This window comes from Saimiri boliviensis, chromosome 17 (genome assembly GCF_048565385.1).
Source record: "Saimiri boliviensis isolate mSaiBol1 chromosome 17, mSaiBol1.pri, whole genome shotgun sequence".
NCBI classification, from domain to species: domain Eukaryota; kingdom Metazoa; phylum Chordata; class Mammalia; order Primates; family Cebidae; genus Saimiri; species Saimiri boliviensis.
Window position 1 is genome coordinate 21,793,485 of NC_133465.1, and position 13,992 is coordinate 21,807,476.

The 13,992-nt window shown below is 54.3% G+C and overlaps 2 long non-coding RNA genes across 3 annotated transcripts; one reads left to right on the forward strand and one right to left on the reverse strand.

Annotated features, from left to right (window-relative positions):
* Positions 1 to 72: 72 nt before the first annotated feature.
* On the reverse strand, positions 73 to 4,918 carry LOC101030852 (uncharacterized). Its single transcript, XR_005581368.2, has 4 exons — positions 4,847 to 4,918; positions 3,965 to 4,333; positions 1,599 to 1,914; positions 73 to 177 (listed from the first exon to the last, which is right to left on the reverse strand). It is a non-coding gene; the product is annotated as an uncharacterized LOC101030852 (long non-coding RNA).
* Positions 2,706 to 7,517, forward strand: LOC104651606 (uncharacterized). Of its 2 annotated transcripts, none has more exons than XR_012514583.1 (3): positions 2,706 to 2,798; positions 2,887 to 2,980; positions 6,425 to 7,517. It is a non-coding gene; the product is annotated as an uncharacterized LOC104651606 (long non-coding RNA). The 2 variants fall into 2 exon arrangements; XR_745065.3 differs by lacking the exons at positions 2,706 to 2,798; positions 2,887 to 2,980 and adding an exon at positions 5,213 to 5,303 and having other exon boundaries at positions 6,425 to 6,563; positions 6,755 to 7,517.
* The last annotated feature ends 6,475 nt before the right edge of the window (positions 7,518 to 13,992 follow it).

The window sequence follows — 13,992 nt, forward strand, 5'->3', positions numbered from 1 at the left end:
CTCCCTCCTCTTGGGGTGCTCCGGCCTTTATGGCCTCTGTTGGAGGCCCAGGGAGGACCCTGTGCTGTCCAGGCCTGGTCCTTCACTGGTCTCTGTGTTCCCAAGCTGCCTTTCCTCACCTCTGCTCCATGACGGGTGAAGATGGTAGAAGAACATGCCGAGGGCTGGAGGGAGACACTGTGGCCAGTGAAGCAAGGAGAAGAAAGGACGGAGGCAATGTCCAGGGACAGAGCGGCCTCTGCTGCTGCCTACGAGTCCATCCACCCTCTGGACGCTGCCCCCCCCACAGCCTGCCCTCAGCTCGGCTGCAGAAAGGCAGGGTTGTGTGGTCTACTCTTCTCCACATCCTTCAGTTTTTCACAGGTGGAGAAGACAGAGCTCCCTGCACCTCTCCTCCCACCAAAGCGAACACACAGCTTCCTGTAGCCCGAGTGAGACTGGATCAGAGCTGGAGGTGGCAGGTTCACGCTGCCTGATACCCAGGAGGTCACATCCCATAACCCATCTCCCCTGCTGGCCCGTCTGCACAGGCCTGAGCTGGGGACCGCATACCACCCTGGAGAGCAAAGTGAGGAAAGTAGCAGAGCAGCCGCAGGAACAGTCCCCCAGGGCTGCTGTCCTGCCCTGGATGGCAGGGGAAGCCTGGGGCCTCCTGTGCGTGGGGGACGTCATGAGTTTCTCCTAGCTCCTTGCATTTGTCTAACTCTGAGGGCCCAGGCAGTCTTGCCTTGGAATTTCTATACTCAGAGTTTAAGAAAGACTAGGGGCACAGGGTGCGGTTCAAACTCCGAAACCCTCTTGGGAGGTGTGAACTTTGTGGTATCTCTCTCCAGCTCCCCATTACTCCCCAGCTCCTGGGTGATGGTGTCAGGGATGGGGGAGGGACAACAGCTTATGTGAAAAGGTGTTCTGTTCCCACCCACAGTGGGAGGCGAGCCCAGGTTCTGAGTCTACACAGGTGGGCTTGATTCCCTCATGCCCACTCATCTGCATGACTCCCCATCTCGCAGGAGAGCTAAGGGTCCCAGACACAGGTAAACGCCCACAAGTCTAGAGTGTGGGACAGCCTGAGGGAATGCAGGGAAAAGTAAGAGCAGAAGGAAGTTGGGCATGGTGGCTCACGCCTGTAATCCCAGCACTGTGGGAGGCCGAGGCAGGCGGACCACCAGGTCAAGAGATCGAGACTATCCTGGCCAACATGCTGAAACCCCATCTCTACTAAAAATACAAAAATTAGCTGGGCGTGGTGGTGCGTGCCTGCAGTCCCAGCTACTTGGGAGGTTGAGGCAGGAGAATCGCTTGAACCCAGGAGGCGGAAGTTGCAGTGAGCCGGAATCATGCCACTGCACTCCAGCCTAGCAACAAAGCTAGACTCCATGTCAAAAAAGAGAAAGAAAAAAAGTAAGAGCAGAAGGATGCCTGCTCACACCCGAGTTTTAGCGTCACTTTTCCTTGGAGAGTGAACTTACTTTTGGACCTCGTCTGGAAAGGCCAGTGGGGAAGGAAGGAAAGGAAGGAAGGAGGATCAAGAAGGAGGTCGGGTAGACAGAGTTTTCTTCTCTCCACACCTTCCCACTGTCACACAAAGACCAACTAACCTTGGGTTGTTTGAGCCTTCTCCTCCTCAATTCAGCCAGTGTCGCTAATCTAAAACTGCTCCTTGCAGGGCCCAACTGGGCAAAGGCTCTCCAGCTTTCCCAAAACGTATCACCAACCCTGCCGTGCGGACCTTCCCAGCCCCGGTTCTGTCACCTTCCAGATGCTGGGGAAAGCAGCTCCTCCTTGTCTTCCTCGAAGCCAGGGGCAGAGGGCAACAGTTCTTCAACTGGCAGCTTTAGCGGGGTCAGGACATAAAGCTTGCCACTGAAGAACTACTGCGGCTCAGCCAGGTGAGCGGATGAGAGGCGAGGGCTCCTAGAGCGAGAGGGAGGAACGGGAGCCACGTGAGCAAGGCCGGTTCAGGGCCGCTGACCCACTGGCCATCAGAGTCCCACCCGGCAGACAGACCTTCAAGCTTCTAGAGAAAGGTTGCAGCTCTGATCTGGGCCTGCAGAAACTGTTAACTCCGGCGAGCGGCAAAAGGCAGCTTTAACAGACCTCTTGCTCTTCTTTTGAACTGGAGTCTACACAAACCCAGTCCAGCTCTGCCCTCCCCTGCCCCAGCAGCGCCTGGGGCTCAGCCTCCTCAGCATTCAGGCGGGCCGGGCCTGAGACCCTGGACACACCCCAGCAGCACCCAGGTGCTAGAAGTGTGGTACCTCAGGTCCAGAAACGTGAGTTCAGGGATCGGCCCAACTGACTGGTTCCCAGGGAGCTGAGCTGGAAGGAGAGTGCTGGGGCCCTGGGTTGGGGAAGAGCGAGGAAGGGAGGAAGTCTAGTGTTGGAAAGAAGGTCAGCAGAGGCTCCTGGGGCTGTGAGGGGGCGGATAGGGGACCACAGGCTGGAGAGGAGGGAGGGACGGGCAGGGTGGTTGGGCAGCTTCCCCAGGCCTCTCAGATGCCAGGCATTCCGCTTGCGCATTCCGGGTACATCTGGTATGAATTCCAGGCTGTCTGCCGGCCCCTCCATGTCTGAACTTTGTTCCAAGTTGCAAGCCCCGCCCCCACAGTTCCAACGCATGAATCAGCAGGAAAAGCCGGGCCCTGCAGCATGGCCCAGGGAGGGGGCTGGGGGCGTGGCAGGCTCGGGGGATGTGAGCTGGGGAGGGCGGGTGTGTGCCGACACTCGGTCCAAGGGCATGGCCCACGCTGGGCAGAGGGGCCCGGGCGGTCTTCCCTTGGAATTTCTACACTCAGAGTGTAAGAAAGATTTGGGGATACGGGGCGCGGTTCAAATTCCGAAACCCTCTTGGGAGGCCTGAACTTTGTGGTGTCTTCCTTCCCCTAGGTGACCAGTCCAACTCTGTGCGACTTTCCTCTGTCTGAGATGGCTCCGTTCAGCCGAGAGGACTCGGCAGCTGCTGAGAGTCTGTGCCAAGCAGGTGCCCTTGGCTGCAGGGTGGGGTGGGCCCAGGGCACTGACCCTCTGACCAGCTGCTCCATCAACCCCCTGGCACTCTGACAGCCCCTCGTCCAGTCTGACAGCCAGGATGACAGGCCAAAAGAGTTGGAGGCTGGAACCAGGGCCGGAGGGAGGTGGGGGCGACAGCCTAGGCCATGGGGAGGGGCCAAGAGTTGGCCGGGAGGTGGGGAGAGAGGCAGCCCAGTGATGACTAACCCAGGCGCCCCACCCAGCCAGCCGGCTTCCCAGGCAGTCGGGGCCAGGCCTGGGCTAGGGGCCTCACGACAGGACAGGCTGGGGGGAGGTGCAGAGGTGACCTTCTTTCGGCCCAAGACGGCCAGTTAGTCTGGGGAGCGGGGGTTAGAGTTTCCAGGCCCTCCTCTTGCCCTCTTCCCCCCGCCCAACCGCGGTGAAACCCTAACCTTTGGGTTGCATAAGGCCCCGGCACCGCCGCCCCCTACTCGCCTCCCCTCCCCCCTTACATAACATCCCCCGGAGGGAACGAGAGGAGGGGCCGGCCCGCCCAGAGACCCCTTCCCTGCCAGGGCGCTGAACTGGCCCTGACCCAGTGAACGCCGGTAGCGGCAGAGAACCTCCTCGCCGCCCGCTCGGGGGGTCCAGAGCCTCCCCAGGCTAGATGGCCGGTCCCTGTATCCTCAGGCCGGGGGTCGCCGGGTGAGCCGCCCCCGGCCCTCCGGCCCTCCGGCCCCTGCGCTTCCCCCACGCCCCCGGCCGCTACTCCGCCAGCCCTTCCGCCACGATTCCCACCCCGGACTCTTTCTTCCGCGCTCCTGCCACACTCGCCCGGCCAGTCCAGGCCCCTCTCCCCGCAGCGCCCCTGCCCCCCGCCGCCCCCTCTCTCCTCCACGGAAGGGCAGGGTGTGGCCGCCCGGACCCCACTTTCGCCCTCCATCCCGTCGCCGCGGCTTCCCGCTGCGTGACCGGGTCATCAGCTCACACCCACCTGGTGCTGGGTGTGGGGGCTGCTGCGCGGAGGGGAGCAAATCACTGCGTCCGCTCCCCACGGCCGGCGGCGCTGTCTCTTCTCGGCGCCCAGCACACACCGGCTCCAGGCTCCGATCAGCTGGCGGCGTCGTGACGCACGAGCTGCGAATCGCAGTCCGGGGCCAATCACCGCCCACTGCTGGGCAACGTGGCCACGCCCATCCGAGGGCGCCGGGGCCTCGCCCTGATCCCGCCTCTCCGGGCGCCCTGGCTCTGATTGGCAAGGAGGCTACCCCTTTGCCAAGCGGCATTGCACCAAGCCATGCCCACCAACTCCGGAGCCGGCCAATAGATGGAAGGGCGTGGCTCAGCCTTTCGCGTCAGCGACCTGCTTAGAAAAGCGCTACGTCAAACGAGAGTCCTAAAGAGCTGGCGAAAGTCACGGCGTCTGCGTGTGCGGTGCATGCCGGTCCGTGTAGTTCGCAGCCCGACACCCTCATTCCCAGAACCCAGCGCGCTCTGTGAGTTGGCATTTTTAAACTGAGCTCGGAATCCAGCCCAGGGAAGTCCTTAAAGGGCGACCGCCCCTCTGTGTTGGAGCCGTGAGTGCTTCTTTTAGACATCCCCCAAACGGACTCGCCGGCCTCCGCAGGACGCTCTAGCTCTTTAAGGAAAGGTGGAGCTGACTCAAGAGCAGGAGTGGGCAGAGCATCAGCGCCCAGGGCGGCCGACTCTGCGGATTTTGGAGGAGGGCGGATGCCCACCTCGCCCAGCCCAGCCCAGCCCGCTCCTCCTGGGAGCCCTTCCTAACCAGAGGAGGCTTTTTGCTTGGATGTCTCTTCCCAGTCCCAGCCTCCCAAGAGGTAGCTTTCTAACAAAAGATTCATAGCACAGTCCTCACCTTAAGGTAGAGGGAGGGCTTCTGGTCAGAAATTAGGGGATGGGCCATGCCAAAGTGCAAATGGTCAGCAATCGCATCCTCTGATTAACCCCTATTCAGCCCCGCCCTCCAAAGCTCTTCACTGACTCAGGCCTACTTAGGGAAGAGATTTCAGAGGTGGAGACCAATGAGCAGGCTGCTCCTTCCCCAGGGGCCAATCAGAGTCTAGGTGAGCGGGGGATGGGCACAAACTGAAATGAACCCAATGACTTGGCAAAAGCTGCTGGTCCGCTTTTTTAAAGGGGCAAGCCTGAGACCTGCCCCACCTCATCACTCCCCGCGACCCCCCGAAGAGGAACGTGTGGACTGAAATCCATGACTTTTCCTTAAGCTCCAAAGAGTGTCTGAGAGGAACTGGGCAGGAGAGATGAGCCTGGAGGGTGAGATCGTTCCATCTGATAAATAATCGCTCCATCAGGTAATCGATAAGGTTCCTCAGAGCTCCAGAATTCTGAGCGTGCATTCAGAACATTGCGCCTTTAAGGAAACTTCCTGCCTTCCGCCCCAGTAACAGCTGATTGTTGGAAAGTGTGACCTCTGGGGACGAATCAGCTGTTACCACATCCTCCTCCTTGCTTAACCCTCCCCCATCCCCTGATCCACCCCCATGGGTGGCGAAGGAAAGAAGAACATGGGGGGGGTGATTGTATGATCTTTCTTTTCCCCCATCACTCCAAGACTATCTCCCCCAACCCCAGCCCCCATCTGGTCCTCAGTGCTTAAGAGGTTCTGGGCTTGGAAAGAGGTATTTCCTTTTGGCACTGTCAGTTCGGACCATCTGGGCTAGACTCTCCCTGGTCGAGGGGGAGGCCAGTATTGGGGAGGTTCAGAATGGCGGCTGGGGCTGGGGAGGGTGCAGTGAACCTGAGGACCCAGCTTAGGGAGGAGGAATGCCTATGGGAAGTAAACCAGCTGGTCAAAACGCTGTTTCCCAGGCCAGCGGCCCCCTACTTCCTACTCAAGTTGAGGAAGAAGACCACCAGTCCTCTTCTGCTTCTAATGCCATTTCCCCTTCAGCCCTCTGCATTACATTTCAAAAGAAGTTAGAAGTCAGCCAGAGGAGCAACTGGTGGGTGCCGCCAGCCAGGTTAAGGATAAGACCCCGACTGCTAACCACAATCCCATCCATACATCACGGGTATGGTGTGGAGGAATCTTTCCGGGAAGCACTGTTTTCGCTTAAACACGATCACACCCCCACCTAAGTCACACACCCCACGCCTACTTCATGGATCAAGACCCTTTCCCATGTAATTTCTAGAGCTGTAAGCCTTTAAAAGGGCAAGGATTTTCTTTGTTGGGGATCTGCGCTATTAGGGCATTCAGGCCCACCGCAGCTCCCAGCTGAATAAACCACCACTTCCTTCCAAGTTCGGTGTTCCAGAGGCTTGTTTGCGGCCTTTCCTGCTTCAGAGTTGCTCTGTTCCTCCCTGGACAGGGGCCTGCTGATGGAATGCTCCTGGTTTTGCCCATTCACTCCACTTCTAACTGTTCTCAGCTGCCACCGGCTCCCTGAGCGGCTCTGTTTTTTGCTTTCAGCGGTGCCCGGCCCACATAGCCACCCCACCCAGAGCAAGGCTCCCAATTGCTACTGGGGAACTGCTGAAGGACTCCAGGCGGAACACGTTGGCCGCAGAAGCCAGTGTCGTAGGCTGGGAAGTGCTGCAGGAAGCCCCAGGTAAATATTTGCCCCAACCCTGAGTTGGGAGTCGGGGTCACGCCAGGACAAGCTTAGTGTGAAGTCCTAGGGCTGACCTGGCAAGGCGGGGAGAAATGGAGCAGGGCCCAGGCCAAGCTTGGAAGAAAGACGCCTCACCAGGGGCCCTGATTCTCCATTACCCTGAGCATTCCAATCCCATCCCCTTCCAGCTCAAGGCCCTTGGGGTGGCTCTTTTCCATTTTCTTCTGCGCACTGACGCCACCCTCTAGGCCAAAAGCACAGGCTTAGAGTCCAAGGTTTCTCAACCTCAGCACCCACTGGCATTTGCAAGTTTCTTTGAATGGCTGCACCATAGGCCAGACCCTAAGTGGAGCCATGATGACCCCCGTGACCGGCAAGGACGCCCCAGGATGGCCTCCTGGAAGCAGAAAATCTGAAGTAACTGGAAGACCATGAAAAGGGGAAGAATGACCAACCTGCAGCACCTAATTAACTTGAAACATTCTTCTGTGGTTCCCTGTTCCCGCCTCAATTGATAAGGCCATTGGACTTTGTAACCATCCTTGTTCAACCTCGTGACTGCAGACCCTACGGCCCCCTGCCAGCTTGCAAAAACCGCCCTCAACTGTAACTTCTGTAACCTACTGCCTACCCCAAACCTATAAAACCAACTCCTATCCCGCCGCCCTCCGATGACTCTGGACTCAGCCTGCCCGCACCTGGGCAAATAAGCAGCCATGTTGCTCACACAAAGCCTGTTTGGGAGTCTCTTCATTCAGGGCATGAGTTTTAACAGCATTTTCAGTAGGAGAATTTCTTGTGGGAAGGTACCTGGTGCACAGTAGGACATCCGTGCAGTCCCTGGCCTCCATCCTAGATGTCAGCAGCAATACCCAACCACCCCCAGCTCCCAGTTTTTTTAAAAAAAATTGTTTTATTTTTATAATTCTTTTTTCTTTTTTTTTTTTTTTTTTTTTTGAGACGGAGTTTCGCTCTTGTTACCCAGGATGGAGTGCAATGGCGCGATCTCGGTTCACCGCAACCTCCACCTCCCGGGTTCAGGCAATTCTCCTGCCTCGGCCTCCTGAGTAGCTGGGATTACAGGCACGCGCCACCATGCCCAGTTAATTTTTTGTATTTTTAGTAGAGACGGGGTTTCACCATGTTGACCAGGATGGTCTCGATCTCTTGACCTTGTGATCCACCCGCCTCGGCCTCCCAAAGTGCTGGGATTACAGGCTTGAGCCACCGCGCCCGGCCTTATTACTTTTTATAAAAAAATATGATGGGGTTTCACCATGATGGCCAAGCTGGTTTTGAACTCTTGACCTCAGGTGATCCACCCACCTCGGCCTCCCAAAGTGCTAGGATTGCAGGTGAGCCACCACGCCTGGCCAGCTCCCCGTTTTGACAACCAAAAGTATCTCCAGACGTTACCCAATGTCTCCTGGGGGCCAAAATCTCCTCCAGTTGAGAACTACTGAGTTAGGCAAACTTAGATTCAAATTCCAGCTCTTACTAGTAGCTGTGAATTGATTACAGATAATTTCCCCTAAGCTACAAAATACAGTGAATAAGAGATTCAAGGTTTGTTGCAGGGGTTTCAACAATTAAACATTTTTTTTTTTAATTAAAAATTTGGCCAGGCACAGTGGCTTATATCTATAATCCCAGCACTTTGAGAGGCCAAAGCAGGTGGATCGCTTTGAGCCCATGAGTTAAGACTAGCCGGGACAACGTGGCAAGAGCCTGTCTTTTTTTTTTTTTTTTTTTTTGAGGCGGAGTCTTACTCTGTCACCAGGCTGGAGTGCAGTGATACAATCTCGGCTCACTGCAACCTCCGCCTCCTGGGTTTAAGCAATTCTCCTGGAGTAGCTGGGACTACAGACGTGCACCACCATGCCCAACTAATTTTTGTTTTTTTTTTTTTTTTTTTTTTTTGAGACGGAGTTTCGCTCTTGTTACCCAGGCTGGAGTGCAATGGCGCGATCTCGGCTCACCGCAACCTCCGCCTCCTGGGCTCAGGCAATTCTCCTGTCTCAGCCTCCTGAGTAGCTGGGATTACAGGCACGTGCCACCATGCCCAGCTAATTTTTTGTATCTTTAGTAGAGACGGGGTTTCACCATGTTGACCAGGATGGTCTCGATCTCTTGACCTTGTGATCCACCCGCCTCGGCCTCCCAAAGTGCTGGGATTACAGGCTTGAGCCACCGCGCCCGGCCTTATTACTTTTTATAAAAAAATATGATGGGGTTTCACCATGATGGCCAAGCTGGTTTTGAACTCTTGACCTCAGGTGATCCACCCACCTCGGCCTCCCAAAGTGCTAGGATTGCAGGTGAGCCACCACGCCTGGCCAGCTCCCCGTTTTGACAACCAAAAGTATCTCCAGACGTTACCCAATGTCTCCTGGGGGCCAAAATCTCCTCCAGTTGAGAATTACTGAGTTAGGCAAACTTAGATTCAAATTCCAGCTCTTACTAGTAGCTGTGAATTGATTACAGATAATTTCCCCTAAGCTACAAAATACGGTGAATAAGAGATTCAAGGTTTGTTGCAGGGGTTTCAACAATTAAACATTTTTTTTTTAATTAAAAATTTGGCCAGGCACAGTGGCTTATATCTATAATCCCAGCACTTTGAGAGGCCAAAGCAGGTGGATCGCTTTGAGCCCATGAGTTAAGACTAGCCGGGACAACGTGGCAAGAGCCTGTCTTTTTTTTTTTTTTTTTTTTGAGGCGGAGTCTTACTCTGTCACCAGGCTGGAGTGCAGTGATACAATCTCGGCTCACTGCAACCTCCGCCTCCTGGGTTTAAGCAATTCTCCTGGAGTAGCTGGGACTACAGACGTGCACCACCATGCCCAACTAATTTTTGTATTTTTTAGTAGAGATGGGGTTTCCTGATGTTAGCCAGCATGGTCTCAATCTCTTGACCTTGTGATCTGCCTGCCTCGACCTCCCAAAGAGCTGGGATTACAGGTGTGAGCCACCTCGCCTGGCCTGTGTCTCTTTAAAAAATTTTTTTGGCCGGGCGTGGTGGCTCAAGCCTGTAATCCCAGCACTTCGGGAGGCTGAGGCGGGTGGATCACGAGGTCAAGAGATCGAGACCATCCTGGTCAACATGGTGAAACCCTGTCTCTACTAAAGATACAAAAAATTAGCTGGGCATGGTGGCGCGTGCCTGTAATCCCAGCTACTCAGGAGGCTGAGGCAGGAGAATTGCCTGAACCCAGGAGGCGGAGGTTGCGGTGAGCCGAGATCGTGCCATTGCACTCCAGCCTGGGTAACAAGAGCGAAACTCCGTCTCAAAAAAAAAAATTTTTTTGGGGGGGGCCGGGTGCGGTGGCTCAAGCCTGTAATCCTAGCACTTTGGGAGACCGAGGTGGGTGGATCACCTGAGGTCAGGAGTTCAAGACCAGCCTGGCCATCATGGTGAAACCCCATCTTAAAAAAAAAAGAAAAAAAAAATTTTTTTTAATGGTGGGGCGAAGTGGCTCACACCTGTAATTGTAGCACTTTGGGAGGCTGAGGCAAGCAGATCTCTTGAGCTTAGGAGTTTGAGACCAGCCAGGCAACATGATGAAACCCTGTCTCCACCCAAAATACAAAAAATGATCCAGGCGTGGTGGTGCACATCTGTGGCCCCAGCTGCTCAGGAGGCCGAGGCGGAGATTGCGGTGAGCCTAGGTGACAGAGTGAGACTCCATCTCAAAAATAAAGACAAAAATTTTAATTTGAAAACACCTGGCTGGGCACGGTGGCTCAAGCCTGTAATCCTAGCACTTTGGGAGGCCGAGGCGGGTGGATCACGAGGTCAAGAGATCGAGACCATCCTGGTCAACATGGTGAAACCCCGTCTCTACTAAAAATACAAAAAATTAGCTGAGCATGGTGGCGCGTGCCTGTAATCCCAGCTACTCAGGAGGCTGAGGCAGGAGAATTGCCTGAACCCAGGAGGCGGAGGTTGCGGTGAGCCGAGATCGCTCCATTGCACTCCAGCCTGGGTAACAAGAGTGAAACTCTGTCTCAAAAAAAAAGAAAACACCTAGCACAAATACCTGCCACACTGGTCAGCAGCTGGTGCACTAACTGTTAGCTTCCTTTACTTTTCTCCTTGCCAGGCTAGCAAGAGCTGATCCCACTCAACACAGGCTGACTGCTGGCCAGCTGCATCCTCCATCCCTGACTCTCCAAGGTGTGGTCTCCTGAAGCCGGACACTCAGTTGGCCAAGGGGAGGGGATCATTTGGTCTGAGATTCCCCAAACCCCAAGGGTACTTGCACTGAGACTCAGGGAAAACTCTTACTGGGGGGCAGTGAGAGGGAAATTCTGGAGGAGAGCTGTTACAGAACATTACTTCTCAAGATGTAGCCTGAAGATCGCTGCATCAGAATTACCTGGGGGACTTGTTACAAATGTAGGTACCTGGATTTCGCTCCAGACTACAGAATTAGAATTATTCCCTAAAGAGCCGAGTGTGGTGGCTCATACCTGTCACCCAGCACTTTGGGAGGCCAAGGCGGGCGGATCACCTGAGGTCAGGAATTTGAGACCTACCGGCCAACATGGCAAAACCCCGTCTCTACTAAAAATATAAAAATTAGCTGGGCATGATGGCAGGCACCTGTAATCCCAGCTACTAGGGAGGCTGAGGCAGGAGTGAATCGCTTGAACTTAGGAGGCGGAGGTTGCAGTGAGCGGAGATCGGGCTGTTGCACTCCAGCCTTGGCAACAGAGCAAGACTCCGTCTCAAAAAAAAAAAAAAAAAAGAATTATGCCCTAAAGTTTGAAAACTACTGCCCTAGGGCTCAGATCAGGCCAGGGTTGCCCCTGAATGCCCCAGGAATTCCAGTGCACCAGTTCCTAATGTTGCAAGGACATTTCTATTCTAGAGAGGAAAGGAGAATTGCAAGAGGTAAAATTAGGTACACTCAAGGTCACTGCTGCAGTGTAACCCCAAAACCACTAGAGGGCAGGGCACACACAGACTTGCAGGCAAAAAAGTAGTGCCTGCTCAATCTAGGTAAACTGAGACCAGCGCAAAGAACAGATGGACCCAGCCAATTCTATTGGTACTAAGAAGCAGGCACTACCTCCTGACCATCAAAAACAAACATCCTCTGGGGCCGGGCGCGGTGGCTCACACCTATAATCCCAGCACTTTGGGAGGCCGAGATGGGTGGATCACGAGGTCAAGAGATCGAGACCATCCTGGTCAACATGGTGAAACCTTGTCTCTACTAAAAATACAAAAACTAGCTGGGCATGGTGGCGCACACCTGTAGTCCCAGCTACTCGGGAGGCTGAGGCAGGAGAATTGCTTGAACCCAGGAGGCGGAGGTTGCGGTGAGCCGAGATCGCGCCATTGCACTCCAGCCTGGGTAACGAGACCGAAACTCCGTCTCAAAAAAAAAAAAAAAGAAAGAAAAAAGAAAAAAAATCCTCTGGTCCAAGCACGGTGGCTGAAGCCTGTAATCCCAGCACTTTGGGAGGCCAAAGCCAGGGATCACCTGAGGTCAGGAGTTTGAGACCAGCCTGGCCAACATGGCGAAACCTCGTTTCTACCAAAAATGCAAAATTTAGCTGGCTCAGTCGGGGGTGCCTGTAATCCCAGCTACTCTGGAGGCTGAGGCAGTAGAATTGCTTGAACCCAGGAGGTGGAGGTTGCAGTGAGCTGAGATCATGCCACTGCACTCCAGCCTGGGTGACAAGAGAGAGACTCCATCTTAAAAGAAAAAAACAAAATCAAAGTTGGGGTTGTGCAATTGTGACAGGAAACTTCATTCCCCAGGTGAAAAACACGCAGTGTACAACCAAGGAGCCCAGAGAACACTGTTTTCATTTCATTTCGTTTATTTATTTATTTATTTATTTATTTATTTTATTTATTTTTTTTTTTTTGAGACGGAGTTTCGCTCTTGTTACCCAGACTGGAGTGCAATGGCGCGATCTCGGCTCACCGCAACCTCCGCCTCCTGGGTTCAGGCAATTCTCCTGCCTCAGCCTCCTGAGTAGCTGGGATTACAGGCACGTGCCACCATGCCCAGCTAATTTTTTGTATCTTTAGTAGAGACGGGGTTTCACCATGTTGACCAGGATGGTCTCGATCTCTTGACCTCATGATCCACCCGCCTCAGCCTCCCAAAGTGCTGGGATTACAGGCTTGAGCCACCGCGCCCGGCCGTTTATTTATTTTTTTGAGATGAAGTTTTGCAATTGTTGCCCACGCTGGAGTGCAATGGTGTGATCTCTGCTCACTGCAACCTCCACCTCCCGGGTTCAAGCGATTCTCCTGCTTCAGCCTCCCAAGTAGCTGGGACTACAGGCACCTGCCACCAGGCCCAGCTAATTTTGTATTTTTAGTAGAGACAGGGTTTCTCCATGTTGTTCAGATTGGTCTGGAACTCCCGACCTCAGGTGGTCCTCCCGCCTCAGCCTCCCAAAGTGCTGGGATTACAGCCGTGAGCCACCGTGTCCGGCCTATTTTTTAAATTATTATTATTTTTTGAGACGGATCTTGCTCTGTTGCCCAGGCTGGTGTGCAACGGTGCAATCTCGGTTCACTGCAACCACCACCTCCCAGGTTCCAGCAACTTTCCTGCCTCAGCCTTCCAAGTAGCTGGGGTTATAGGCACCGATAATCAGGTCCAGCTAATTTTTGTTTTTTTTTTTTTTTTTTTTTTTGAGACGGAGTTTCACTCTTGTTACCCAGGCTGGAGTGCAATGGCGCGATCTCGGCTCACTGCAACCTCCGCCTCCTGGGTTCAGGCAATTCTCCTGCCTCAGCCTCCTGAGTAGCTGAGATTACAGGCACGTGCCACCATGCCCAGCTAATTTTTTGTATTTTTAGTAGAGACGGGGTTTCACCATGTTGACCAGGATGGTCTCGATCTCTCGACCTCGTGATCCACCCGCCTCGGCCTCCCAAAGTGCTGGGATTACAGGCTTGAGCCACCGCGCCCGGCCAATTTTTGTATTTTTTGTAGAGATGGGGTTTCACCATGTTGGCCAGGCTGATCTCCAACTCCTGACCTCAAGTGATCTGTCTACCTTAGCCTCCCAAAATGCTGGGATGGCAGGCGTGAGCACACTGTGCCCTGCCAAGAACAATGGTTTTAGAATCAGATAGGGCTGGGTGTGAGTCCTGTCTATATTGCTTCTTATCTTCTTACATGACCTTGAGCGAGTTACCTAAGGTAGTCAGTCAGTTTCCTTATCCTAAAATGGGCCTAAAAATATCTTCTTAAGCTGGGCACAATGGCTCACACCAGTAATCTTAGCGCTTTGAGCCCAGGAATTTGAGACCAGCCTGAGCAACACAGGGAGATCCTGTCTCTATAAAAAATACAAAAAATTAGCCACTGCCTGTAGTCCCAGCTACTTGGGAGGCTGAGGTGGGAGGATCACCTGAGCCTGGGGAGGTTGAGGCTGCAGTGAGCTGTGA